The following is a 27,421-nucleotide window of genomic DNA, read 5'->3' as shown; positions in this document are numbered from 1 at the left end:
CACTTTACTCTAATGTTCTGCATTGTTTCTTTTTCATTCTTTTCTCTGTGTTAGCAAATAAAACAGATGCAGAGAATTCTAGCAGAGAAAGCATATATTTCCTTTTAATTGAAGTATTTGGAAAACCAAGGCCATCTAGACCAGGTTAACAATGCATAATGAATGTTAATTCATAACAGCAGCAGCCTCATAAATAATACCTGGATATCAAGAAGAACCTCTGACATGAACTAGAACCTAGATAGCAAGTTGATAGTACAGAAATAAAACTTGTTAGTAAAAGTGAACTTGGAGTTCCGTCTTAAAACTGGTATTATTTACACGGCCAAATGAGGTAATTAACCAAAGAATGATTAAGGAGTCTAAGGGATTCATTTATTTGATAGCACAAAGACAAGGTTCACTGAGCTTAGTGATAGATGTTAAAGAAGCGATAAGAACACCCTGTGTCTGCAAGCAAACCGAAACCAAACTGTCTTAGTGAGCTGCCAACTTCAGATACACAAGCAGAAGACTCTGAGAAAGGACTTCACTGAAACAATGAGAAATTCTACAGCATAAGAAATACTGCAGTGAGAAAGGGAGTTACAAATAGTGATAGTTTAAAATTCAATTAAAACTAAATTATTAGTAACTTAATGGTAATAGGGAAGGAAACAAAACAGTAACTCCTTAAAAAGGATTGACCAAAATATCCCAGAAGAGCAATATAAAATGCCCATTTGTTGGTTTCTTATCATTATAAATGATGGACTATCAAAGCAATAGCAAACCCATTAATCAAGACTGTAAACAATTAAAATCTTTTTCCAGATCCGGGAAAGCATCAGAATTATCAAGACAGTGCCAAAAAAGGAACATAAATTTCAGCCAGCCCTTTGGCTCTGGGAAGTGTTTAGGCTACCCAGCCAAAAAGTCAGAGAGCAAACAGTCTAAACTAAGCTGATAACAGCTGATCATTAATTAGAACTGAAGCCAACTATCTCAGTTTAGAGAAATATCTTGGCTACTCTGCTAAGAGCCAGAAAGCCAAAGGTCCAAGTTGGGTTCATTATCATTAATCACAGGCAAAGCCAGTGCCCAGAAAAGCCCCTATTAGTGAAGGGGCGCCTTTGAGAAGAAGCAGCCCCAAGAGCAGCTGGCAGGGATGCTCCTGGGGAAAGTGAAGAGAAGTTGGGGACCCTGCCCACTGTGTTTGGGGGCCTGAATGCAAGGCTCAAGTCCCTGGAATTAATCACATAGAACAAATTATAGCATTAGAAGATCATCTGATAACTTGTGTTTACTGCAAAGACTTTTTTAAAAAGGAGATTTTTGGTCTTGGAATCCCATCGAAGTAGGAGGAAGAAGGTAAAGTAGAGGTGGAGGAAGGGAGCAAGAATGGAGATGATTGGATCAAAGGTGTCCAAAGGGAAATTAAATGCTGATAGCACCAAAAATCAGCCACCAATGGAAATGCAAAAGATGACAGCGAGTGATCATGGCAAGTGATGACATAGGAGTAGTGTTGAGGGGATTTAAAAATTGGATGCCATTTGCCTGCATACTCATATTTAGTGCATGTCCACACCTTGTTTTTCTATCTAGAGATGTATCTATTTTCTGTATAATAATACTGTATTTCATGAGTTCTACGCTGTACACTATTTTTGCATTTTAGTATCTGAAGTCAGAATGTATCTTAAAATCAATGACATGTCATAGTATAATTGGGGTGTTTGTATTATTGGTGCCTAAAACAGTGATGTTTCTTACCATTGTTGCCATTTAGATGTGATGTAGTTCACAAACAGCTCTCACTTATTCAGTAGTTATGTTGTGTTTCACTGGGTGCTATGTCTGTACTGTAACGGAGTATATGGGTGTGGCCAAGGTGGAAAGGCAGATCAGTACCAGCCAGGGAAGAGACCAGTGCATGATGCAGGTTGCTGAGCAGATAACATGCAAACCAGACTCAATTAGCATAGCATTTACTCACAGCAAGAGGAAAGAGGATGTGCACAGGATCCAGCCCCTTGTAATGCTTTGGTCCCCTGTGGCTGGCAGATCTGTTCCACAGTCAACTTCAGCTTCATGCTGCAGTAGAAGGACCACAACCCTTGTCCCATGTGGTTTGAAATACAGAAAGTGGGGTGCATGCCGGAGGGCCACTGAAGCATGAATAGCTAAGCAGTTCCAGGAGAGATTTGCATGTGCCAAAAGCAGCAGGAACAGGGACACACTGGGTGTGGTCTGAGCTCTTTGCATGTAATGCTATTTGTGCACTTGCCAGCACATTCTGTATGGAGTACAATGTTCTTCTTGGAAACAGAGGGGAGGCACCTGGCTGCACTTGGACGCTTCCCTCACACTATACACATATTTTGTGCTAACTCTTCATTAAAGCCTTATAACAACAGCACAGAGCAAGTTTGGCTCTATACTAGTTTTCTCTATTTCATAAATGAAGAAACTGAGGTTCTAACATGGTAAACAACCTGCCCAAGGTCACACTGCTAATAAGTGAGGCAGCCAGGATCGGAACACAGATCCATACTGCTTCAGAGCCTGTGCACTTAACCGGAATGCTTACACCTCCCTGTCTCTTCCAAGAAGATGGTCTGCGGGGAAGAAATAGTATTGATAATTTACTTGGATACAGTAGGTGTAGAGGAGGTGGAAGAAAATGGAAAAAGTTCTTTTTAAGCAAGAGGAATACTGCAGGTAAGCAGACTCTCACCCTTGTTGTTTGATGCCTTCTATAATTGAAGGTGTTCGTTCCAGGAAGACGGCTTTGTGAATGCTGACACTGGCATCTCCAAGCCTGCTCTTTCTATATCCATTCATACAGGGCCTCAGACACCTGAATGAGTAAGATATTTAGTCCCTGGGGTTCAGATAGTGTGCAAGAAACTTGTACCACTTTACCACCAGTGAAACATGCACATTGTATTCCTGGAAGCATTAATTAAATTTCTCAGTGTCTTAATCATCTGAAGAAGGTCACACAAAGACTATATTTGAACCTGAACTCTGGACTCTGTGCATATGCATGTGGAGTGTGTGTGTGTGTGTGCATATTTATGTGTGTGTGTGTGTGCATGTTTATGTGTGTATATGTGGAATGTATGTGTATGTGGAGTGTGTATGTATGTGGTGTGTGTGTGATACATACCATTTTAAAAGCTGTAAAACATATTTGGGTAAGCTTTGAACATGTCTGATATTTCACAAATACCACTCTGATAGATCTAGGGCATATTTACATATTTTTAAACACATTAGGATAATTTCCATTCAAAAACATGTATTTTACCCCCAAATGCTATGTAAAGGGTAATTTTGAACACATAAGTATATTTTTCATTAAAGAGAACATCATCATCACTTAATATATTACTGGAGATATACACAGATGTTATTTATGCTTATGTTTTATGTAAATTGCCTTTCAGTGGGGAAGAAATGTATACATGAGATTTAAACTTGCTATTTTTTATATATTTAGTGTATGTGGTTTGTCTACATTTCACAGAAAGCAAACATAGAAAAGCAATAGAAACCAGCATATTGTACCAAGCTTTCTGACAATGTTGAATTAAATGCCCTTAATTTATTAACCTTCAGAAATGCTGACAAGTTAAAAGGCCATTTAAGAAGGGTGTATTTTCCCATTGTGTTCCATGCACCCCAGTTTCAGTAGTAAAGTCATCTTTTTCATGTTTTCTGAGGGCACAGTCATTTGCACCATCCTTTCTTTGCTCGTGATGACCCTTCAGACCCTATGTCCATCTGAGAATGTGCTTCATGTGGCTTTGTTCAATCCTACCCATATAAGTATCTGGTGGCTGCTGTAACAAGGTACTACAAACCTGGTGGCTTAAAACAACAAAAATGTATTATTTCTCAGTTCTGGAGGCCAGAAACCTGACATCCGTTTCACTGGGCCGAATGAAGGGGTCAGAAGGGCCTGTTCTCTCTGGAGACTTAGTGGAGAATCTGCTCCTTTGCTTTTTCCAGCTTCTGGTGGCTGTCAGCCATCCTTGACTCGTGGCTGCACCACTCCACTCTCTACCTCCACGGTCACCTTGCCTCCTCCTCTTCTGTCTGTGTCATCTATCTTTCCTTGTCTCTTACAGGCCACCTGTGATTAGAATTAGGGCCCACTCTGATAATGCAGGATAATCTCTCCATGTTAGGATCCTTGCTATGGACTGAATGTTTGTGTCTCCCCCAAATTCACATGTTAAAACCCAATCCCCAGTGTAATGGTATTTGGGAATAATTAGGGTCGGATGAGATCATGAAGATGGGTGCCTCATGATGGGATTAGTGCTCTTATAAAATGAGAGAGAGATGTGAGAGCTGTCTCTTCCACTTGAGGATGCATCAAGAAGGCAGGCATCTGCAGACCAGGAAGAGGGCCTTATCAGGCATCAAGTTTACTGGCACCTTGATCTTGGACCTCCTAACCCCTAAATAGATGTTTGCTGTTTAAGCCATGCAGTTTATGACATTTTGTTACAGCTGCCCAAACGGAGTAACACAATCCTTGATCTCATCTGCAAAGGCCCTTTTCCTTTATAAGGTAAAGGGTACAGGTTACAGGGATCCAGACCTGATATCTTTGAGTGGCCATTTTTCAGCCTACCTTACTACCATTCTCCTAACCAACCTCAAGTTTCAGCTTTTCCATGAAGTAGGAAAATGGAGATAGTATTAAACTAGGAATTAGTGAACTAGACTCCAGTTTAGACTTAGAACTAACTTGCTTTTTTACCTTGGGCTATCACTTCTTTGGACCTCAATCTCCTTGATGTAGAACAGATGGGGCCGATGCAACTTTGTCAATAAGGCTGCCATAACATTTTGGGTGGGATAATTCTTTGCTGGGAAGGACTTTAATATCATTAGTATATCTGGCCCTAAATGCCTGGTGAAGATGACAACCCTCACCCACATTTCACAGACAGTCACTGAAATAGAACATCTCTCAGATGCCTTTATAAAAGAATACTACATTTATTGATCAGATTGTCCCCTGATTTAGAAGTGACGCATGTCATGATAGTCAAAGAAATATTGAAATAGTTTTAAGTACCAACAAGAAAGAAAACCACCCAAGATAATTGCTGCCAGCATTTTGATGTTATCCCTCTAGTCTTTTTCCATGCATTTCTTTTCTTTCTTTCTCTCTCTTTTTCTTTTTCTTTCTCTTTCTTTTACAGGTTCTTGCTCTGTCACCGGCCTGCAATGGCATGATCTCGGCTCATTGCAGCTTTGACTTCCCAGACTCAAGCAATCTGCCTGCCTTGGCCTCCCAGGTGGCTGGAACTAACACTGTCCCCCACCAGGGCCGGTTAATTTTGTATTTTTTGTAGAGACAGGGTTTCATCATGTTGTCCAGCCTGGTCTCGCTTTGTCACCAGGCTGGAGTGCAGAGGTGTGATCTCAGCTCACTGCAACCTCCGCCTCCTGGGTTCAAGCAATTCTCTTGCCTCAGCCTCCCAAGTAGCTGGAACTATAGGCATGTGCCACCATGCCAAGCTAATTTTTGTATTTTTAGTAGAGATGGGGTTTCATCATGTTGGCCAGCATGGTCTTGATCTCCTGACTTCGTGATCTGCCCACCTTGGCCTCCCAAAGTACTGGGATTACAGGCTTGAGTCACTGCGCCTGGCTCTCTATACGTTTTAAAATTCAAATTCGATCTCACTATACATTGTTTCATAATTTCCTTGTTATTCTAAATAATACACTATTAATATTCTTTCACATTATGAAATATTCTTCTGTGAGTTGATTTTTTAATGAAATTTAGTATTTCACATGGGTCACTGATCTAAAACACTGTGAGTCACACCACTCTGACCCCTATAAATACAGTATATCTTTTTCATCTCCTGGTTTTGGTACCACCATTTTGGCACCAGATTTTTTATTCTTTTATTCACCTTTTTATTACTATTATCATTTTTTTTTTTTTTGAGACGGGGTCTTGCTCTGTTGCCTAGGCTGGAGTGCAGTTGTGTAATCTTGGTTCACTGCAACTTCCACCTCCCAGGTTCAAGCAATTCTCTCTCTTCAGCCTCCCAAGTAGCTGGGACTACAGGCGCATGCCACCATGCCCGGCTAGCGTTTGTATTTCTAGTAGAGACAGGCTTTCACAATATTGGCCAGGCTGGTCTTGAACTCCTCACCTCGTGATCTGCTGGCCTTGGCCTCCCAGACTGCTGGGATTACAGGCATGAGCCACCGCACCTGGCCTACATATATTAATTTATTTAATCCTCACAGAAAGCATATTAGGTAGGTACTCTTAGAAGGAAACTGAGGCACAGAGAAACCACTTAACTTGCCCAAGTCCACACAGCTAATAAATGGCAAAGCTGGCATTTCAGCTAGGGCAACATCACTCCTGAAGTCTGTATTCTTAACTCTTCTACCATGTTGACTCTTTTTTTTTTTTTCTCGCTCATTGCCAGGCTGGAGTGCGGTGGCACGATCCCGGTTCACTGCAACTTCTGTTTTCCGGTTTCAAGCAATTCTCTGCCTGGATAATTTTTTTGTATTTTTAATAGAGACAGGGTTTCATCATGTTGGCCAGGATGGTCTCTATCTTTTGACCTTGCGATCTGCCCACCTCGGCCTCCCAAAGTGCTGGGATTACAGACTTGAGCCACCACACCTGGCCCCATGTTGACTCTTAAAAGGGAAAAAAGGAGAACTGGGTATGGTGGTAGCAGTAGTCTTCATCTCTGAGGAGTCTAGGAGCTGGGTCAACCTGCGTCACATGGGTGATGATTAATCATTTGGGGCCCCTTCCAAGGAAAGCACCTATTCTTTAGGTGCTTCTTCTATATTGATTTAGCTGTGTTAGACAAGATCACCAAAGGATGTCCTGTTATTTCTACTCTAGAGCACTATATGTTTCTGAGGGAAGAGGATACATTACATATTGCTAGTAAGATCGGAAGTCCTGCTTGCAGACCTGAGTGCTGATATGTCAGCACCCTTTAAAGACTGGCACCCCAGGCATTGTTCAGCTGCCTGGCACTTTGTCTAGCTCTGACTAGAAGCTGGAGGCAGGCAGTGTTCCTTGGCTGCCTCTGGCACCTGGGGGAGTGGGTGTTCCTACTTCCTTCTGCCATCAGCTGTTAACTGATAGGAAGAGTGACATTATCCAAACCAGAGAAATGATCATGCCAAGTGTTATTTAAATGCTGACAAAATGATTCAAAACACTCATTAAACAATGTTATTTGTGTCATTATTATATATTTTATTTACATATTATTCATGAATAATTATTTGCTCAATAATTAATGAGAGAGTCCATGTGCCAGGCATAGTTCTGTTTGCTGGAGACACCACGTTTTGTAAACAGATGAAATAAAGAAACTTGCCAAGTTTTGCCCTCATGGAGTTTACTTCCTAAAGGGGAAGCCAGACAAAACTGGACAGACATAGGCTAAACTCTCAGGCAGGGATGGCTGCTAAGAAGAAAAATAGTGGCAAGAGGACTGAGTGGATTGGGATGGGTACAGGCTTGGTGTGATCAAGAAAGTCAGGGCAGGCTGGGCATAGTGGCTCATGCCTGTAATCCCAGCACTCTGGGAGGCTGAGGCAGGCGAATCACGAGGTTAAGAGATCGAGGCCATCCTGGCCAACATGGTGAAACCCCGTCTTTACTAAAAATACAAAAATTAGCTGGGCGTCATGGCGCATGCCTGTAATCCCTGCTACTTGGGAAGTGGAGGCAGGAGAATTGCTTGAACCTGGGAGGTGGAAGTTGGTGACAGAGCAAGGCTCCGTCTCAAAAAAAAAAAAAAAAAAAGGAAAAAGAAAGCCAGTGCAACTAATAAGGAACAGGTAAGGTGTAGAATGATCAGAGGTGATGCTGAACACAAGACAGGGGCCAGGTCATGGGGGTCCTGAATGTGTTATTAGAGGCAGGACATGAAGATAGTGATGGAGCTTTTTTTCCCCTTGAGAAGAGGGTAAGGAGTATTGGGGTTGTGTTGGGGGTGGGAGGTGTTGTCTCACTATGTTGCCCAGTCTGGTCTCCAATTCCTGGGCTCAAGTGATCCTCCCACCTCAACCTCCTGAGTAACTGGGATTATAGGCATAAGCCACTGCACTGGGCTGTCAGTGACATGGATTTTGAATCAGGAAGAGATATGGTTGAATTTTCACTGTCAACACCCATATGGAGCCATGTGGAAGACAGATCCTAGGATGAGAGCAGGAGAGGCTGGAAGGCTGGTTAGGAGCTGCTGCAGAAAGACAATGGGGGCTTGACTAGGTGGTAATGTAAGGGGTGAAAAATGGTCAGATTTGGAATGTAATTTTGAAAGTGGAGTCGATGGACTAGTTGTGGGGTGGGAGAGAAAGAAAGCAAAGAAGACTTCTACTTTTTCCCCTTCAGGGTAGGCATGGGGGCAGTAGATGCCAAAACAAAAGAAAATATTAAATTTGCCTTTTTAGATATCTGAGTAACACGTTTCATTGAATAAATGTGTCAGTGGGGAGTTCCGTGCTGAAGGTCTAATTGGGGGTTACCAGGGTATACATGTTATTTAAATCTATGGAAATAAACAATCATTTAGAGCTGTGCCGTCCAATACGGTAGCTACTGGTAGCTGCGTTTTCTATGACGATGTAGCATCTGAATGGAGATGTGCTTATTGGCTTACAAAGAGTCAGCATAAAAAATATAAAATAGCTCATTAACAGTTTTTAATTTTGATTAACATGTTGAAAAGATAGTACTTTTGATATCCTTGGTTAATGAATATATTATTAAAATTAGGCTGGACGCAGTGGCTCATACCTGTAATCCCAGCACTTTGAGAGGCCGAGGTGGGTGGATCATTTGAGGTCAGGAGTTTGAGACCAGCCTGGGAAACATAGTGAAACCCCATCTTTACTGAAAATACAAAAATTACCTGCACATGATGGCATGTACTGTAGTCCTAGCTATGAGGGAGGCTGAGGCAGGAGGATTGTTTGAGCCTTGGAAGCAGAGGGTGCAGTCAGTCAAGATCATGCCCTTGCACTCCAGCCTGAGTGATGGGAGTAAAACCCTGTCTCAAATAATAATAATAATAAAATTTAATTAATCTCACCTGTTTCTTTTTATTTTTTAAAAAACTGTGGCTAGTAGAAAACTAAAAATTACATATGTGGCCCACGTTACGTTTCTGCCAGATAGGGCTCAGCTTTAGACAAAGGGCAAGTATAGTAAAAAAGACATTTTTGTGGATTGAACCCATGGGGCATTCCATGATTTAGCAGTTGGGAAGAGAGGGACTGAAAAGGAAGCAGACTCAGAGGGAGAACACCTAGGAGGATGTGGTGTTCTGGAAACCAAGTGAAAAAACATGTTAAGAAAGAGGGAGCAAGCATCTTAGAGACTGCTGAGAGGTGACATACAACGTGGACTGGAAAGTGACTGTTGGTCTTAGCAACATTATTGGAGTCCTTCATGGTTTCAGTGTGTATGTATGTGGTGGGGTGGGAATGGGAATGGCATGAAAACCTAATCAGAATTGCCTAAAAAGGGAATTCAGGTGAGGATTAGAGCATCAGTTATAGTAATTTGGCCCTCAGAGCAGAATAATTGAGGTGCCAAGGAATAGGGGTTCAAGGGAAATGTTTGTTTAAGGGAAATATAATTTTAAACTAGGCGCTAACTTACTTTTTATTCTCTATTAAGCTTTTGACTAAATAAATCATCTTGCAGATGTCTATTAGCTTGCAGTCAGCTTCTAAATTTATTTTATCAGAAATAAGAAATGCTAAGAATTTTAAAGAAGTACTTGTATTTGGATTGGCCCACAAAATCATTGTGAGCAAAGTGGTCTAGGATTACAAAAATCTGTTTTTGGGGTAACTAACGTTGCTAACACAATGGATTGTACACAGTTCCCTAAAACACAGAACTGTGACCTTATCTGTGTTGCAGTACAAACGTGTGAAATTCTTGAACTTTGGAATAGAACATAAATGCCAGACTTCTTGTATTATATTATGATTGGTCATCATATCTTATTAATCTTAACAGTTAGAGCATTTCACGGCACAAAAAAAGTACTTAATATAATTGAACGAATGAAGATAATCTCAGCATCTGAAATACCGAAGAGCCTAGCAATACCCAAGAATTCACCAACAGATGGCACCATGCTGTTTCCCATAAGAGCGTATATAGAAACAATGTTAATATGACGTTCAATTCCAATTTCAAGTGCTGGTTAGGGGTAGAAATGGAATCCTCAGGAATATATTTTACTACTTTAAATTTTATAGCTAAATTATTAAAACATGTTCATATGTGTCTATTTGCTTATAAATAGCTAAATTCTCTAAATTAGGCCCTTTCCTTAGTTCAGAGCTTGAAAAGAAAGTCAGATTGATTTGTAGACCAGAGAAAGAAAGTACCCACAGGTTATTATTATTAAAATATTTGTGAATACAAACAAGTCAAGTTGCCCAATCAATTCTCCCTGAGAGATTAAAGTCCTTCAATGGCAACAAAAACAAGAATGTTTTGCATACATCGGAGCACTGGCATGATGCTTCAGAGCAAATGTTGCATTTTGCAGTTCCAATGTGTTTAGACTGGAGGTGACAAGGACCAACCTAAACACTCAGTGTGCTAGACAAACCAATATGGTCTTCACAGACCACGTGTAAAATATTCTCCAGAGGGCCACATGTAAACAGAGCTCCCATTGTGACCCTCATTGCTTTTTCTGTAGAAGTGCTTATGGCTTTTCCTATGCCCATTATTTAACCTGCAGATCTGAGAAGTGGATGGATGTGTTTTAAGACAACAGTGTGATGAAAAGGCCACAGCCTGGCAGCTCCTGTAGCATGGAGGGTCACACACAGTATAGACAGGGCAACAGCAGCAGCATGAGCAACCTCACAGTATTAATAATTTACTTAACCATTTGAGAAGAGTGCCTGCTGTCACTTCTCTCTCTCTCTCTCTCTCTCTCTCTCTCTCTCTCTCTCTCTCTCTCTCTCTCTCTCTCTCCCTCTGTCTCTCTACCTAGTCTTATCATGAAGTCTCTATCTCAGATGCAGATACAACCTGCAGATAAATGCAACTGGCCAAAGCTAAGAAAGTAGGTGCTTTTGAATTGGCTGGGCCCCGTCACAGTGGAGCAAGACAGGAGATACCGAGTGTTCCTGGCCCCTCCTCGCTCTCTCTTCCTTCATGAGCCTGGGGACTGAGGTTTCAAGAAGAGTCAAACAGGGCTCGTTTGGGCCCCCCTGGAGGGTTAGTAAGATCCTCTCAGGTACTGGTATGTCTGACATAGCACATACCCTGCCAGTAGGATTACCAGTGAATTTCTTGAGAATAACACCACTCTGAACTTTCAAAGGTATGCCCATAAATGACTAAACATTTAAATGATGCCTTAGTTATTTTCTCCATTCTCTCCATGTTCTCTTCTACCTGAGTACACTCCTCAATTGCTTTTGTGGGCTTTTCCCATCTTTATTTTATTAGGGCTCCACCCCAAGGATTGGTCACCAGTCCACCCTAATTCACCCATTGACTCAGTTACTACCTGGAGGATGAAGATTCTAGACTTTTTTCCTGAGCCACCGCCTCCTCCCTCTGGCATCTGAACCTCTTTTCCTAAATGTTCCATTAGCATCTCAAATGCAGTACTTGAGGGAAAAACACCTCATCATTCACTTCCCACGCCCACTGCTTTTTTGCATTGACCTTTCATGTGTATGTACTATATGTGAAAGGTTTCTAGTATCATATTTGTACTTAAAGAAAGAACATGCATAATTATAAAACAGAAATTCATGAAGACTTCATTGACTCAGGAATGAGCACATTAATCAATATGATTGCATCTGTGTAGAGCTTCACTCCCTCAACCTCTTGACTCCTTCAAGGAGACATATTAGTTTCCTATTGCCTCTGTGACAAATTCCCACAAACGTAATGGCTTAAAACAGCAGAAATTTATTATCTCGCAGTACTGGAGAGCAGAAGTGTAAAGTGGGTCAGCAGGGCTGCATTCTTCTGGGGGTTCTGGAGTTTATATGTAAGGGAGAAGCCATTTCCTTGCCTTTTCTTGCTCTAGAGGCTGAAGCATTCCTTGGCTCATTGCCCCATCCACCATCTTCAAAGCCAGCATCACAACTTCAAATCCCTCTTTCTCTGTCTCTGACCTCTGCTTCTGAAACAAGCCCAATTTTCTCATAGAACTGATGTTTAAGTTTTCTTTTGAATAAGCATAGAAATTGACCCTCTCTGTCTTAAAACTTGAGAAAGTTATATTTTTCTTACCTGAGTTGCTTTCTCAGGAAATCAAGCATCAGGACTCCCAGATAATATCAAGGAGCCGAAACTGACCAAATCACTGCATCTGGACAATGAAACTCCAGACGCCCCCACCCCATACCTGTGATGGTTGCCTAATCAACTACCTACTGCCTGTTGACAACTCCTCTTCCTTACTCCTCCTGAATTCCTGTTTTCCCACACATGCTTACATTTCTTCCCTGCTATATAAACTCCTGATTTTAGTCAGTCAGGGACATAGATTTCAGACTCTCATCTCCCATCTCCTTGGGATGGATTTGGATTTGGACTTATCAGGAGATAAATTTCTGACTGATCTCCCATCTCCTTGGCTGCAGCACCTGATTAAAATCTTTTTCCCTGGCAATATTTATTGTCTCAGTGATTGCTTTTTGTGTGGTGAGCAGCAGGACCTAGACTGAACCCCTGGCATTTCAGTAACACTCCTATGATCATCTATCCTCTCTGACTCTGACCATCTTGCTTCCCTCTTAGATTACAATGGCTCACCATGTAATCCAGGATAATCCTCCCATCTCAAGGTCCTTAATCTAATCATATCTGCAAAGTCCATTTGCCATGTAAGGTAAAATAGCCACAAGTTCCAGGGATTTGGACATGGACATCTTTGGAGAGTCATTATTCTCTTCCTGCATGTAGTAATTACCACTATTCTGAGTTGTGTTACAATTTCTTTGTTTAATATAGCATCGCCAAATAGGGATGTATCTTGATTTTTTTTTCTTGAGATAGAGTCTCGCTCTGTCGCCAGGCTGGAGTGCAGTGGCGCGATCTCAGCTCAGTGCAGCCTCTGCCTCCCGAGTTCATGCGATTCTCCTGCCTCTGCCTCCTGAGTAGCTAGGACTACAGGTATGTGCCAGCACACCCAGCTAATTTTTGTATTTTTAGTAGAGATGGGGTTTCACCATGTTGGCCAAGATGGTCTCGATCTGTGGACCGCATAATCCACTTGCCTCACCTCCCAAAGTGCTGGGGTTACAGGTGTGCCCCATCGCACCTGGATGTGTCTTAACATTTTATTACTACATTTGTTTATTTTAGAACTTTATGAGAATGATAAAATACAACATGTAATCTTCTATTTATTTACTTGATATTATGAGTCTAAGATTCACTCACATTACATGTAGTACATGTATTTATATCACTGTTTAAAGCATCCTGTTAATGTACCTAAAATTATTTATCCATTCTGTAGTTGCTATAAATAGTACATTAAAAATATTTCTCATCTCCTGGAGCAAGAATGTGTATGGGTTTCTCTAGAGTTTATATCTAGAAGTGGAATTTCTGGGTTATAAGATATACTAAAGGATAAAATTACTTTTTCAGTTATTTGACAACCCTACCAACAGCATATAAATATTACAATTTCTCCATATCGTTGCCAACAAGCAATAGAGTAAGTCATTGCTGTATAGTAAGTCATTTAATTTTTAAAAATTTGAGTATTTCTATTACTTGCAAGAGTAAGCATCTTTTCATATGTTTCAGCGTATTGTGATTCCTCTTTGGTAAGTGCTTACTCACGTAGTTTGCTACTTCCCACTTTTAGGCCTTCTTTATATATTTGTTAGATAATCCTTCATTGGTTAGTTGTACTGTGAATAAACAGCCAGATGGTGGCTTGTCTTTTTTTTTCTTCTTAACTTTCTTTATAGTGTGTGAAATAACACAAAGAATCAGATTGTCAAATCACACTCACACAAGTCAGAGATCTTACCCAGTATTAAGCTTTACTGATATAGGATACAGGTAATTTTGAGGTGAAGCAAGGTAGGTCTGGAACCCTCAGTGTCACTCTTCAGATCCTTAACTGCCCCACTGGAGGCACTCTCTGCCCATAATTTATACCTGAGGTCTTCAGGCAATGCGTGAGAGTCATTTCTCTTATATAGAAAGAGGCTATTTGGAAAATAAAATGTATCCAATAATGCACCACAAACCTATACATCTCAAATTTTGTTTATCCTGATTAGTTCTAGATAGCCAGATACAACCCCTGAAAAGCACCTGATAGATAAGGGGCATTCTGTTCACAAATTCCATTCTTTTGCCAAGATGTCTGTCAGCAGCATGTTTATAAGAGTAGACCCTCTTTCCTGGTCCCTGCTCCCCATTCCCCTACTGGAGAGAATGGATTGCAGCCCTGCTGTTTAACCCTTTATTTCCCAATGTCTTTGATTAATATGTGTAATGTAAGATAAGAATCCAATGTGCTTTTTTCTGTATTGGTAACCAGATGTATCAGTAACATTCATGGAATTCTATGAAATCTTTTATTCAGAGACTGTAATCTATATGATACCCAATATTTGAAATAGACAATAGTTGGGGACTTGCTTTATGAATTAGTGTGTGGTCAAGATTTGAAATATTTCATTTGTGTTGGGGCAGATTATGGATTCTTTCTAAAAGTTGTTATTAATTTACTGTTTAATTGATAGGTACAAATTGTATCTATTTATGGTTACAATGGATTTTGAGATATGTATACATTGTGGAATGGCTAAATCAAGCTAATTAACATATGCATTACATCTCATACCTTTTTGTGGTGAAAATACTTAAAATTTATATTTTTTAGCAATTTTCACATATACAATACATTGTTGTTAACTGTAGTCCCTGTGGTGTACAATAGATACCTTGAAGACTGTACTCGTTGTTAGAGGCAGGGTTCTATAACTGTCTAATAAATCAAGCTGATCAATCCTGTATTTTTTGAATTATTTCACAAATCTTCACGAAGATTTATTGTATTCTTAACTTATGAATAATTGAGATAGATGCATTGAAATCTCTCGGTATGTTTACTATTTGCCAATATTTCTCTGTGATTCTATTGATTTTTTTTTCTATATATGTGAAGGTTTCATTACTGAATGCATACGAGTTTAAAATTCTTTATCTTGGGTGAATTTCTTATAATGTACGGATTCTTTCAATCCTGAATAATGCCTTTCGTCTCTGAGTTTAGTTTTCTGCTAGCAATATAACTACATCAGCTTATCAGCTTTTTAAAATTAACATTTGTCTCATCTTTTCCTTTTACATTCAACATTTCTGAGTCCTTTGTTTTAAGTGTGTCTCTTATAAAGGAGCCTTTATATATATTTTCTGCTTTTCTTCCAGTCAGAAAATCTTGTTTGTTTAATCAATCCTCATTTATTGTGATTACTGACGTATATAGAGCATGGCGGGATTTTAACTAACTGCAACCTCCACTTTCAGGACTCAACCGATTCTTTCACCTCAGCCTCCCAGAGTAGCTGGGACCACAGGTATGTGACATCATGCCTGGCTGATTTTTGTATTTTTTTGTAGAGATAGAGTTTTGCCATGTTGCCGAGGCTGGTCTTGAACTCCTGGCCTCAAGCAATCTGCCCACCTCAGCCTTCCCAAAATGCTAAGATTATTGGCCTGAGCCACTGTGCTGGCCTTGAACTTGTTTTTATAATTTTTTTGTCCGTTTGTCTTTAAAAAACTGATTAAATTTTGTTTTATTATAGTTTTCTATTTAATTTCTTTCCCACCTACTGGATTCAAAGTATAGACGCAATTTCTATTCTTTAGATAGTGTATTTGAAAAATTATTACTCATATTTAACAAGTATGAATAAGTAGTGGCAAAGTTCATGTCTTAGCGCATCTCCTACTAAGATTACTATAGGACATTTTGACTTCAATCACCCAATTTTCTTTTTCTTAGGATGTCCTGATTCTTCCTTATTCTTGAAGTATAGTTTTGCTGGCCACATAACTTCAGATTGACAGTCATTTTCTCTAGGCATCTTTGAGATTTTACTTCACTGTCTTTTGGCTTCTGTTATTGCTTCCAGTTGAGAAATTGGCTGTAAGTCTAATCGTCCTTTCTTTGTAGGTCATCTGCTTTTTCTCTCTGCCTGCTTTTAAGCTCTCTTTTTCTTTTATGTTCTGCAGCACCATTACTATTTGTGTCAGCATTGATTTTTTGTTTGTTTGTTTTTGAGACAGAGTCTTGCTCTGTTGCTAGGCTGGAGTGCAGTGGCACAATCTTGGCTCACTGCAACTTCTGCCTCCTGGGTTTAAGTGATTAACCTGCCTCAGCCTCCCAAGTAGCTGGGACTACAGGTGCATGCCACCACACTCAGCTAATTTTTTAATGTATTTTTAGTAGAGATGGGGTTTCACCATGTTGGCCAAGATGGTCTTGATTTCTTGACTTCATGATCTGCCCGCCTCGGCCTCCCAAAGTGCTGGAATTACAGGCATGAGCCACTGTACCTGGCCAATTTTTGTTTGTTTATTTTACTTAGCATTTTTTTCGTACACATACACTTATATCTTCCACCATCTTTCTGGAAAATTCTCACCCTTTATATCTTTAAATATTTCCTCTGTTTCATTATTTCTAATTTTTCTTTCTGGAACTCAAAATAGGTATATGTAACATCTTTCATTCTATCTTTAATGTCTCTTAAACTTTTGTTCATATTATCATCTCATTATCTCTCTGTGCTATATTCTAAAAAATGCTTTAAAAGGCACGGTGGCTCACATCTGTAATCTCAGCACTTTGGGAGTCCGAGGTATACAGATTGTTTGAGTCCAGCAGATTGCTTGATTCCAGCAGTTTGACACCAGCCTGGGCAACATGGTGAAGCACCGTCTGTACAACAAATACAAAAATTAGTCAGGTATGGTGGTGCATGCTTGTAGTCTCAGCTACTCAGAAGGCTGAGGAGGAAGGATCACCTGAGCCTGGTAGGTTGAGGCTGCAATGAGCCCATGATTGCACCACCGCACTCCAGCCAAGCTGCAGAGTGAGGTTGTCTCAAAAAAACAAAAAAAGGAAAAATCTATCCTCCAGTTTATTATTTTCTCTTCACCTCTGTCTACTCTACTATTGAATACATGTATTATGTTTCATATTTTGACAATTATAATTTCTATCTTTAAAAAGTTATTTGGTTATTTAATTTTACTTAATGATTTTAATACACTTTTCTCTTTATGTATATTCATTTTTTATTCCATCTTTTTTTAAAGCTATAATACATAATTTTTAAATACCCCCCCGTATCAGATAATTCCAACTTTTGAAGGCTTTGGGATTTAAAATCTATATTTTATATGTCTGCTGTCTCTCATTTATGGCATTTTCCCCTCAATGTGTTTATCTCTGATTATGAGTTCTTATTTGTTTGAAGACATTATTTCTGAGAAGACATGCATTTGCTTCTTCTAGTTACCAGGGCATCTGAAGTTCCTGTGACAAATTCACCTTCTTCCAGTTTTCCTGGCCCATCATGAGAGTTTCAGGTTCCGCTCTAACACCCTGCAGCTAGCCCAAGGCTTGAATTCACCAAGACAGTATATCAGGGTGAAATTTGCATGCGGTTATTGCTAAAATTTTCTTTTTAGAATTGTCCTTCTTCTTGAGATCTCATGAAGCACGAAGCTTTTTGTATTCATATATGATCTACTTGTTTGTAGTGGGGGAAATTGCAGAGTATTTGACACACAATTTAGGACATGGACTTGCACTTTCTTTTTCAGAAAACGCCACTAAATCTAGATGCTATTCTAGAAATACTTGCAAACATATCTACCTCAGCTTTTCCAGGTCTGGCCTAAGTAATTTCTAATGGATTATTCAGAATCTTCCTTCTAGACTCTGCTTTTTTGACTCTACGCCTTCTAATGTATCCTCTACAATATCACTAGACTTAGGGTCTAGACTAACCTTTTAAAAATGTAAACCTCATCATGCCATTTCCCTGATAAACATCATTCACCGGCTTCCCATCACATTCTAAAGATAAAATTTCTTAGCCTGGTACACAGGTCATCATCTCTCTCTAGCCTCCCATTAAAACTGGCCCAATTGTCCCATAGAACTGATTTCAATCATCCAGTAGAACTTGTGTTTATGGTTTCTTTCAATACACATAGAAATGGACTCACCCAGTATTAAAATTAAAGAAGTTTACATTTGCTTTTTCTGAATTCAAGTTACATCAGGAAACCAATCAGCAGGTTTCCCAGATCGTATCAAGGAACTGAAACTCACCAGATCACTGCATCTGGACGATGAGATGCCAGACCCCTCACCCTTCATGATTGCCTATCCAATCACCTGCTTCTTGTTGACCAACTCATCTTTCTTACTCCTCCCTAACTCCTGTTTTCCCACAATGGTTACATTTCTTTTCTGCTATGTAAACTCCTGATTTTAGTTGGTGAAAGAGATGGATTTAAGACTATCTCCCATCTCCTCAGCTGCAGCCTTCTTCCCTGGCAATACTCATTGTCCCAGGGATTGGCTTTGTGTGGTCAGTGACAGGACCTAAATGGAAACTCTGCCATTTTGGTAACATTACGTGTCTCATGCACCCCTTGAGCCAGGATTACCAACCTCACAGCCTTTCCAGAGTGGTCTCTGTGCTATTCCAGGGCCCAGTGACTTCTCACTAGCTGTAAGTTATCAGATCCCTTTGTTTGGAAGTCTGTTTATTCTTCTTCCTAAGTAATGACTCTGCTTTGAAGGCCAATTATTTTTCAACTCACATTTGTGAAAGCTGAATATTACAGAAGTGGAAATGAAAGAAGAAATCCCCAAAGTCAATTTTAATACACTCTATAACCAATCTATTACTGAAAAAAAATTTTAATTGCAGGAAGAACTACCCAAGGATGAAAGCTTAATTAAATTGTGATCTTGGAAGTCTAAGCTTTTTAATTAAAAAAATGAAACTGTGGAATAACATTCTCTCTAACACTCAAACATTTAGACTGTTAGCCAGGGTAAGGTGTGCGTAATGTGCAGTGTGAAGGGGCTATTTGAGATGCCTAATTCTTTTGCTTACTGCAAATCTGTCAAGTAAGTTAAAAACTGTGTGGGCTCCTGGGCTCCCCAAAGTAGAAGGTAATCAATATATTCAATGTAAAACCTAATTAGATTTAATAAGGATATTTGGTCAATTGAATAAAAACAAAACAGATTGTTTATTGAGAAAAATCTATCAACATGAGTTTTTGTATCACATAAATAGAACAGTCAATTGATTATTAGATATTTCCCATTGTTCTTATTGTGCAGCAGTCTCAGGGTAAATAGACAACTCAGGGGTTGGATTTGAACTCTGGAGTCATGAGAACAAGAGCACAGAATTAGTAGGTTTGACTGTATGACCTATAGCTAGTTACTTATATTCTAAGTCTTCTCCTAGGGTTGATGTGACAAATTAAACAAGGCAACAAGTAGCAAACACCTACTGTCATACCTAACACAAAGTGGGAACTTAAAAAATGATTTAGAGGCCTGGTGGGATGGCTCACACCTGTAACCCCAGCACTTTGGGAAGCTGAGGAGGGGGATCACTTGAGGTCAGGGGTTCCAGACCAGCTGAGCCAACATGGTGAAACCTCCTCTCTACTAACAACAAAAACCACATACACAAACAAACAAACAAAAAAACCTAACCAGATGTGGTGGTGGGTGCCTGTAACCCCACCTACTCAGCAGGCTGAGGCAGAAGACTCACTTGAAGCTGGGAGACAGAGGTTGCAGTGAGCAGAGATTGTGCCACTGCACTCCAGCCTGGGCAACAGAGGAGTCTCAAATACTTAAAAAAAAACAAAAAGAAAAAACCTTAGAAACATCTGCCACTCTGAGGAATGTAATACAAAATTAATTGCCATTTATGACCTTTGAAAGGATATCTTTTTTTTTTTTTTTTTGAGACAGAGTCTTGCTCTGTCACCCAGGCTGGAGTGCAATGGTGCTATCTCGGCTCACTGCAACCTTTGTTTCCCAGGTTCAAGCGATTCTCCTGCCTCAGTTTCCTGAGTAGCTGGGACTACAGGCACCCTTCACCACACCTGGCTAGTTTTGTGTTTTTAATAGAGATGGGGTTTCACCATATTGGCCAGGCTGGTCTTGAACTCCTGAACTTGTGATTTCCTCCCAAAGAGCTGGGATTATAGGCGTGAGCCACTGCGTCCAGCCTGGGGAAATCTTTTTTTTTTTTTTTAACCATAGAAACAACTTGGCTTGACACAAATTTAAAAAGTGATCACAAAGTTACTGTAAATGAATAAAAAATACCAATGTTCGCTAATTATCACCATTTTATATGAAGTTCTTCTAGAAAGAGTGTTTCTTGTATGAATAAGTTATTTTTCTTTCTTATAATGAAACCTCTGAGGTCTAGCCATACCATCAAAATGTTAAAATATTTTCATTCAGTTAAATTATGTAATGTGAAAATGAATGACGGCCAGGAGACTGATGGCCAGTGTAATTCTGGTGAGAAATTATGTTGCACACTTTGGTTTATTTAGTTAGAATTTGGGGGGGGGGTTATAAAAATAGTGTTACATAAAAACTAGCTGTATCTAACCTCATGTAGACTGCCATAAATGACTCTTGCAAATTCGACATTTTGAGCCAACTGTGACAAATCCCACCGAAGGCAATTTTACAGTAAGCCAGGGCTACCCCAGACCTGATGGGCATGTGTCGTTGTGGATGACTGAAGGCTCCAGATAGCTGACATAAAATAGCAAAACAATGAATACCTTATTTGAATTGGAATATTTTCTGACTGTATCATACATTTCTTTCTTTCTTTCTTTTTTTTTTTTTTTTGAGACAGAGTCTCCCGCTGTCACCCAGGCTGGAGTGCAAAGGCACCGTCTCAGCTCACTGCAACCTCCGCCTTCCGGATTCAAGTGATTCGGCCTCAGACTCCCGAGTAGCTGGGATTACAGTTGTGTGCTAACATGCCAGGCTAATTTTTTGTATCTTTAGTAGAGATGAGGTTTCACCATATTGGCCAGGCTGGTCTTGAACTCCTGACCTCTTGATCACCCCACCACAGCCTCCCAAAGTGCTGGGATTACAGATATGAAGTCATTCTGCCCAGCCTCTTTTCTATTCTGTTTTGTTTTGTTCTTGAGACAGGGTCTTGCTCTGTCACCTAGGCTAGGGTGCAGTGACTGAATCATAGCTCACTGCAGCTTCAACCTCCTGGGCTCAAGGGATCCTTACTCCCTCAGCCTCTCAGGTAGCTGGGACTACAGGCACACACCACCACACCCAACTGATTTTTTAATTTTAATTTTTTATTTTATTTGTGAAGACAGGGTCTCACTATGTTGCCCAGGCTGGTCTTGAACTCCTGGGCTCAAGCAATCCTCACACCTCAGCCTCCCAAAGTGCTGGGATTATAGGCATGAGCCACTGTGCCCAGCCTATAATTTTTAATTCTTAGATAGGTCATATATGGATTATAATGCAAAATTTTCTGGATGACTTATGATGTATTCTTTTTTGGCTGGGATGCCAAGGAATCAGACCTTGATCTTGGTATTTGAATTATTCCCATCATGTTACTCATGGGTTCACTTCTCTTCTTACAACCTGCCAAAAGCACAAGACATTAATTCCAATGACTTGTCACAGAGTATTGTTTTGGCAGGAATACTACCCAGGTCTGCAAATATGACAGCTAGAACAGGTCCATCACACACCACTTCTCTTCTTGCTGTTTATCCAGAGTCTATCATCTGGCTTCTGTGTTCATACAGTGTCCAACCAGAAAAAGAACTCAGGAGACTGTGGAGGAGGCATAAAGAACCATGGTCCTTGTCTTCACCAATTTCTTCAGGTCAGTTGAATATATTTTGCAAATGTAGAAGGATGTCCCTCAAAATGCCCAGGTTACATATTCATTGTTTAGCTTAGATGTATGATGCCATTTCTCCTCTAAGTGCTGGCAAGCTGGGTGTGGTGGTGGGGTCAGTATGTTAGAACTGGCCTTGGTTGCTGCCATTGCTACATTAACTTGCATCATAAATGAGCACGAAGGACAGATAAATGAAGCTACCTAAATTTTTAATGGGATAGGAAACTGTGGCTTGTGGGCCAAACCCAGCCTGCTGTCTGTTTCATATTGGCCACAAATTATGAATTATTTTTACATGGTTGAAAAAGATTAACATTTTGTGGCTGGGTGAGGTGGCTCATGCCTGTAATTTCAGCAATTTGGGAGGCTGAGGCGAGTGGATCACTTGAGGTCAGGAGTTTGAGACCAGCCTAGCCAACATGGTGAAATCTCATCGCTACTAAAAATACAAAAAAATTAGCTGTGTGTGGTGGCAAGAGCCTGGAGTCCCAGCTACCTGGGAGGCTGAGGCAGGAGAATTGCTTGAGCCCGGGAGGCAGAGGTTGCAGTGAGCTGAGCTTGTGCCACAGTACTCCAGCCTGGGTGACAAAGTGAGATTCTGTCTATAAAATAAGAACCACCATTTTCTGATGAGTGAAAATTACATGAAATTCAAGTTTCAGTATCCATAAATAAAGTTTTATTGGAACACAGACATGTCCATTCACTTATGTATCATTCACGGCTGCTTTCATATCATAACCTCAGAGTTGAGTGATTGTGACAGAGACCACATGGCTGGCCAGGCCTAAAAGGTTTACTCTTTGGCTTTTTACACAGAACGTTTTCTGACTTCTGATCTAGAAGAATAAATTTTCTTTGTTTTCTGCTTAGAAATTCCTGTTTTGGAATGAGAAGTAAGTCTATTTCCATGCTTATACAGGCCCATCCTGTCTTCACATCTCATGGTAGAAATACCAAGTATACTTGTATGTGTGAGTTTATGTATACAGGCACTAAGTATTTACAATACCTAAATTTATTTAAGCTGACCATCACATGTGATGATAATTATTAACATAAATTATTCTTGTGAAAGGATAATGTTTATTAAATTATGTCAAAAATTTTAGCAATACAATTTTTATAACCTTCCCCCTATTCCATCAAGGGCAACTACTTGTCTCCAGATGTTCAGAATTTGTTAAAACAGGAAAGAAAGAGGAAGAAAAGGCCAATGCTCACATGTTGGCTACCAATTTGGAACTTCTTTTATAAGTTCATAGGGAGACAATGGTCTTGAGAATGTTGAAGATTTTCTCAATTCCTTAAGCTCTCCTTTATATATTAAGAGCTATGCTTGTGTAGCTTTGGGTTTATTAAAAGTCATAGGTAGCAAGCCTGTAATCCCAGCACTTTGGGAGGCCGAGGTGGGTGGATCACTTGAGGTCAGGAGTTTGAGACCAGGTTGGCCAACATGGTGAAAACCTGTCTCTACTAAAAATACAAAATTAACCAAGCATGGTGGCATGCCCCTGTAGTCCCAGCTACTTGGGAGCCTGAGGCAGAAGAAACACTTGAACTCTGGAGACAGAGGTTGCAGTGAGCTGAGATCATGCTGCTGCACTCCAGCTTGAGCTACAGAAACACCATGTCAAAAAAAAAAAAATCATAAGAACTCAGTAAATGTGTCAGGGAAGTCCCTGACCCATGGGAAGAAAAGGGAAAGCCTGTCCCTGCTGGCCCCAGTGCAGTGTGTGGTAAAAGAAGGGGTACAAAGTTAAGAAGGAATTGGTGAGCCAAGTATATTCTGGTTACTTCTTTCCAAGTCCATGCGAGATGGGAGCGTGGCAGAAACTTCATGGCAAAATTAAAAGCAGAGGGCAGTTTGCCTTTCTCTATTTGGGCTCTTGCAGGGGTTGGGGGGTGTCAGCTCACGCCTGTAATCCCAGCACTTTAGGAGGCTGAGGTGGGTGGATCACTAGGTTAAAAGATCGAGACCATCCTGGCCAACATGGTAAAACTCCGTCTCTACTAAAAATATAAAAATTAGCTTGTCATGTGGAGCACACCTGTAGTCCCAGCTACTCAGGAGGCTGAGGCAGGAGTATTGCTTGAAACTGGGAGGAGGACGTTGCAGTGAGCCGAGACTGAACCACTGCATTCCAGCCTGGGCGACAGAGCAACGCTCCATCTGAAAAATAAATAAAAGAGATTGAGCTAGCACTTTGGAACCTGTCTAGGTTTGTGTGGATGTGGAGGGATGTGAAGGGTTCCTTAAGCTGTATGGGGAAGCACAGAAGATAGCTGATGGTGCTGGCTGGCGGCTTTGTCATGGTGTATTAGTATATTTTCATGCTGTTGATATAGACATACCCAAGAATGGGAAGAAAAATAGGTTTGATGGACTTACAGTTCCACGTGGCTGGGGAAGCCTTACAATCATAGCAGAAGGTGAAAGGTAGTCTCACTTGGCAGCAGACAAGAGAAGAAAGCTTGTGCAGGGAAACTCCCCTTTATAAAACCATCAGATCTGGTGAGACTTATTCATTATCAGGAGAATAGCATAGGAAAGACCCACCCCCATGATTCAATTACCTCCCACAGGGTCCCTCCCACAACATGTGGGAATTGTAAGAGTTACAATTAAATATGAGATTTGGGTGGAGACACAGCTAAATCATATCACATGGTGAGGATGATTTACCCTGTGGTCATTGACAAGCTAGACAGGGGTGCAGGGAGGATAGTGATATTCACAGCACCAGTGAGAGCAAGATTGGGGGCAGGCTGGGAAGGGAGGGTCATGGGCCCTTTCCAAGCCTTGAGAATGAATAAACCAAGTGCTTGCCAGCCACAGACTTCTTCAGTGGACTCCTCCTAGAAACCAGCTCCTGCACAGGCAACAGTGAGATCCAGAGAAGAGCAGGGGCAGTCAGACTCCCTTGCCCCCTCAGGGCGAGGTAAGCTATTTCTCTCCCCTACCCCTTATACTCAGGGGTGAAGATCAGGGTGCAAAGCAGACCTCATAAAGAGATGAGCTTCAAACTAACTGAATAAATCATCCAGAGAAGCAGTCTTAAACTGGAAGAGTCTGATACACTTTTAATTAACTACTTTAATTCCAGTCATGTGTCCAACCATCTCTCATATACTCAAATGTCTCGCAAGAAGGGACAAATCAGTAGTGGAAAAAAAAACTTTTTAAAGAACCTATGAATAATAACATTACATTTTTTGACACTTCTACTTTATTCAAATCTGTCATGCAGTTTGGTTCTAAGTAGTGACTTTCAAATGTTCTGAACAGGTCCCTCAGTAAAACATTTTATATCACTACCAAGAACATATGTTCTTACACATACGCCTGAAATAAAACATTGTGAAATCAAATATACCTTTAATTTGTTGTGTGATGTACGCTCTCTTTTCTAGTCTTCTCTACATTAGAAAAAAATGTCATTTATGTCCCATTAAATTGATTATTTAATCAGCAGCCATTTATTAAAGCTCTCCAGCCTGGGTGACAGAGTGAGACCCTTTTTAGTCTGAGGGGAAGGGTGTAGCACATAAACTAAAGAGTTACTGAGTCTCAGTCTTTGATGTGCTGAACTGGAATAGCATTGCAGACAGCTACAACTATGGTAGATACTTCAATTCCAATTCAAGTAGAGAAGCCAAGAAAGATGCTAAGAACAAGTTTTCTTTTTGCCTTTGATGACAAAAAGTACATTAAAGAAGTACAGGCTGGGCATGGTGGCTCACACCTGTAATACCAGCCCTCTAGGAGGCCGAGGCAGGTGGATCACGAGATCAATACCATCCTGGCTATCATGTTGAAACCCTGTCTCTACTAAAAATACAAGAAAATTAGCCAGGTGTGTACAAAAAAATTAGCACATGCCTTAATCCCAGCTACTCGGGAGGCTGAGGTGGGAGAATCGTTTGAACCCAGGAGGTGGAGGTTGCAGTGAACCGAGGCCATGCCACTGCACTCCAGCCTGGGCCACAGAGCAAGACTTCATCTAACGAAAAAACAAAATACAAAATGAGGGTGATTAAAGAGTGAGTGGTTTAACAAAATCAGAAGGTGGAACATATGAAGCAGAAAGAATCCTCAAAGTACAATTCTGATGATGGGATGAAGGGCATACCAGGTGTTCAGCGTTTTGTAGCATCATTTATAGAGAGCACTATTGACCCATTTGCTGTGGGAGGGTATCACGCTGAATTCATTTGCCACACTGCATATTTGATTGTATGTTTTACATCCAACATTTCTGGCTGATGTCCTTGAATAACTCACAGCAGGTGTTTGCAAGTCAGGGTCAAGTGTGCGTTCTGTACTCCTGATACAGAGGAAATGTAGTTGACCCACAGGAACGGAAATCAAGACCTTTGCCTTATTGGCCCTTTAAGTTACCAACAGAGCTAACCAAACCCAGACTACTTGAGAAGGAGAAAAATTAAAATAAAAGACACCTTTTGCAAGCAATTACATAACAGCTTTCAAAAAAAAAAAAGCTGCAAAAAGTGATTTACAAACTTTCAGGGTGACTTAAAAATTCTCAAAACATTCTGTTATGGCCGGTAAAGGTGAAAAGGTAAGTAAGAAGACAGAAACAAGACACGAACCCTCTATGTTTTCTTTCTCCTCCATAAAATCTTTCCCCCACCAAAAGAACACATGGCCGCTGAGCAGCAACTTACCATTTTTCCAGGGTCAGTTCACTTTTCGTGCTGCTCTAAACCCTGCTGAAAGCCAGCTCCCCAGGGAGCCGCAGGAATGGGGGCTGGCCTCTCTTAGTCTGCAGGCACTCAGAAGGAAATGCCCCTTGCCAAGAAAGGGGTGGTGTTAGGGGAGAATCCATCTACTGTCAAGGAAGTTTCAATTAAGTATGGATGCCAATTAATTTAATTTATATTTCTGCATGAAAAATGTCATTCTATTATACATGCACTGGAAGGATGCCAGGAGCCCATGTTAATAAATTATGTCTCTACTGACATAATATGGAATTGCAGACTAATCAGATACTTATTAAATGCCCACCTGTGCTTGGGGCTACACCTTGTAGAAATCCAGCTGAAATAAGGTCTGTCCAGTAAGGCTTGTCCTTACACTGTGATCATCTGACACCCACTTTTATCCTCCTCTTCTCCTAGCCTTGGGCATGTCTCAGGAGAACAACTGTAAAAATGAATAATCAACATTCAGTTGCTAGTGGTTATGAATGGGCATATTTAATGACTAAGGGAATGAATGAAGGGGAACTGTAAGTAATCTATTCAAGTTAATTGGGGAACAGGTCTACTCTGGTTAGCAGGAAACTTGCCGTGATTATTCGACTACAGATTCAAGTCAGCTGGTGGTAGGTAATAATAATAATACCTACTGGTTATTAAGTGCCAACTCTGTGCCACACTC

General features: G+C 40.5%; 1 long non-coding RNA gene across 1 annotated transcript in view; it reads right to left on the bottom strand.

Moving 5' to 3' along the window:
* Positions 1-26,797, bottom strand: part of LOC108590977 (uncharacterized) — an 80,091-nt gene extending 53,294 nt beyond the window's left edge. Inside the window, exon 1 of the long non-coding RNA XR_001910727.1 lies at positions 26,704-26,797. This is a non-coding gene — a long non-coding RNA (uncharacterized LOC108590977). The remainder of the gene's footprint in view (positions 1-26,703) is intronic.
* Between the last annotated feature and the right edge of the window lie 624 nt (positions 26,798-27,421).

Source organism: Callithrix jacchus, chromosome 3 (genome assembly GCF_049354715.1).
Source record: "Callithrix jacchus isolate 240 chromosome 3, calJac240_pri, whole genome shotgun sequence".
NCBI classification, from domain to species: domain Eukaryota; kingdom Metazoa; phylum Chordata; class Mammalia; order Primates; family Cebidae; genus Callithrix; species Callithrix jacchus.
The sequence above is the reverse complement of the archived record's forward strand: the minus strand, read 5'-3'. Positions and strand labels throughout refer to the sequence as shown.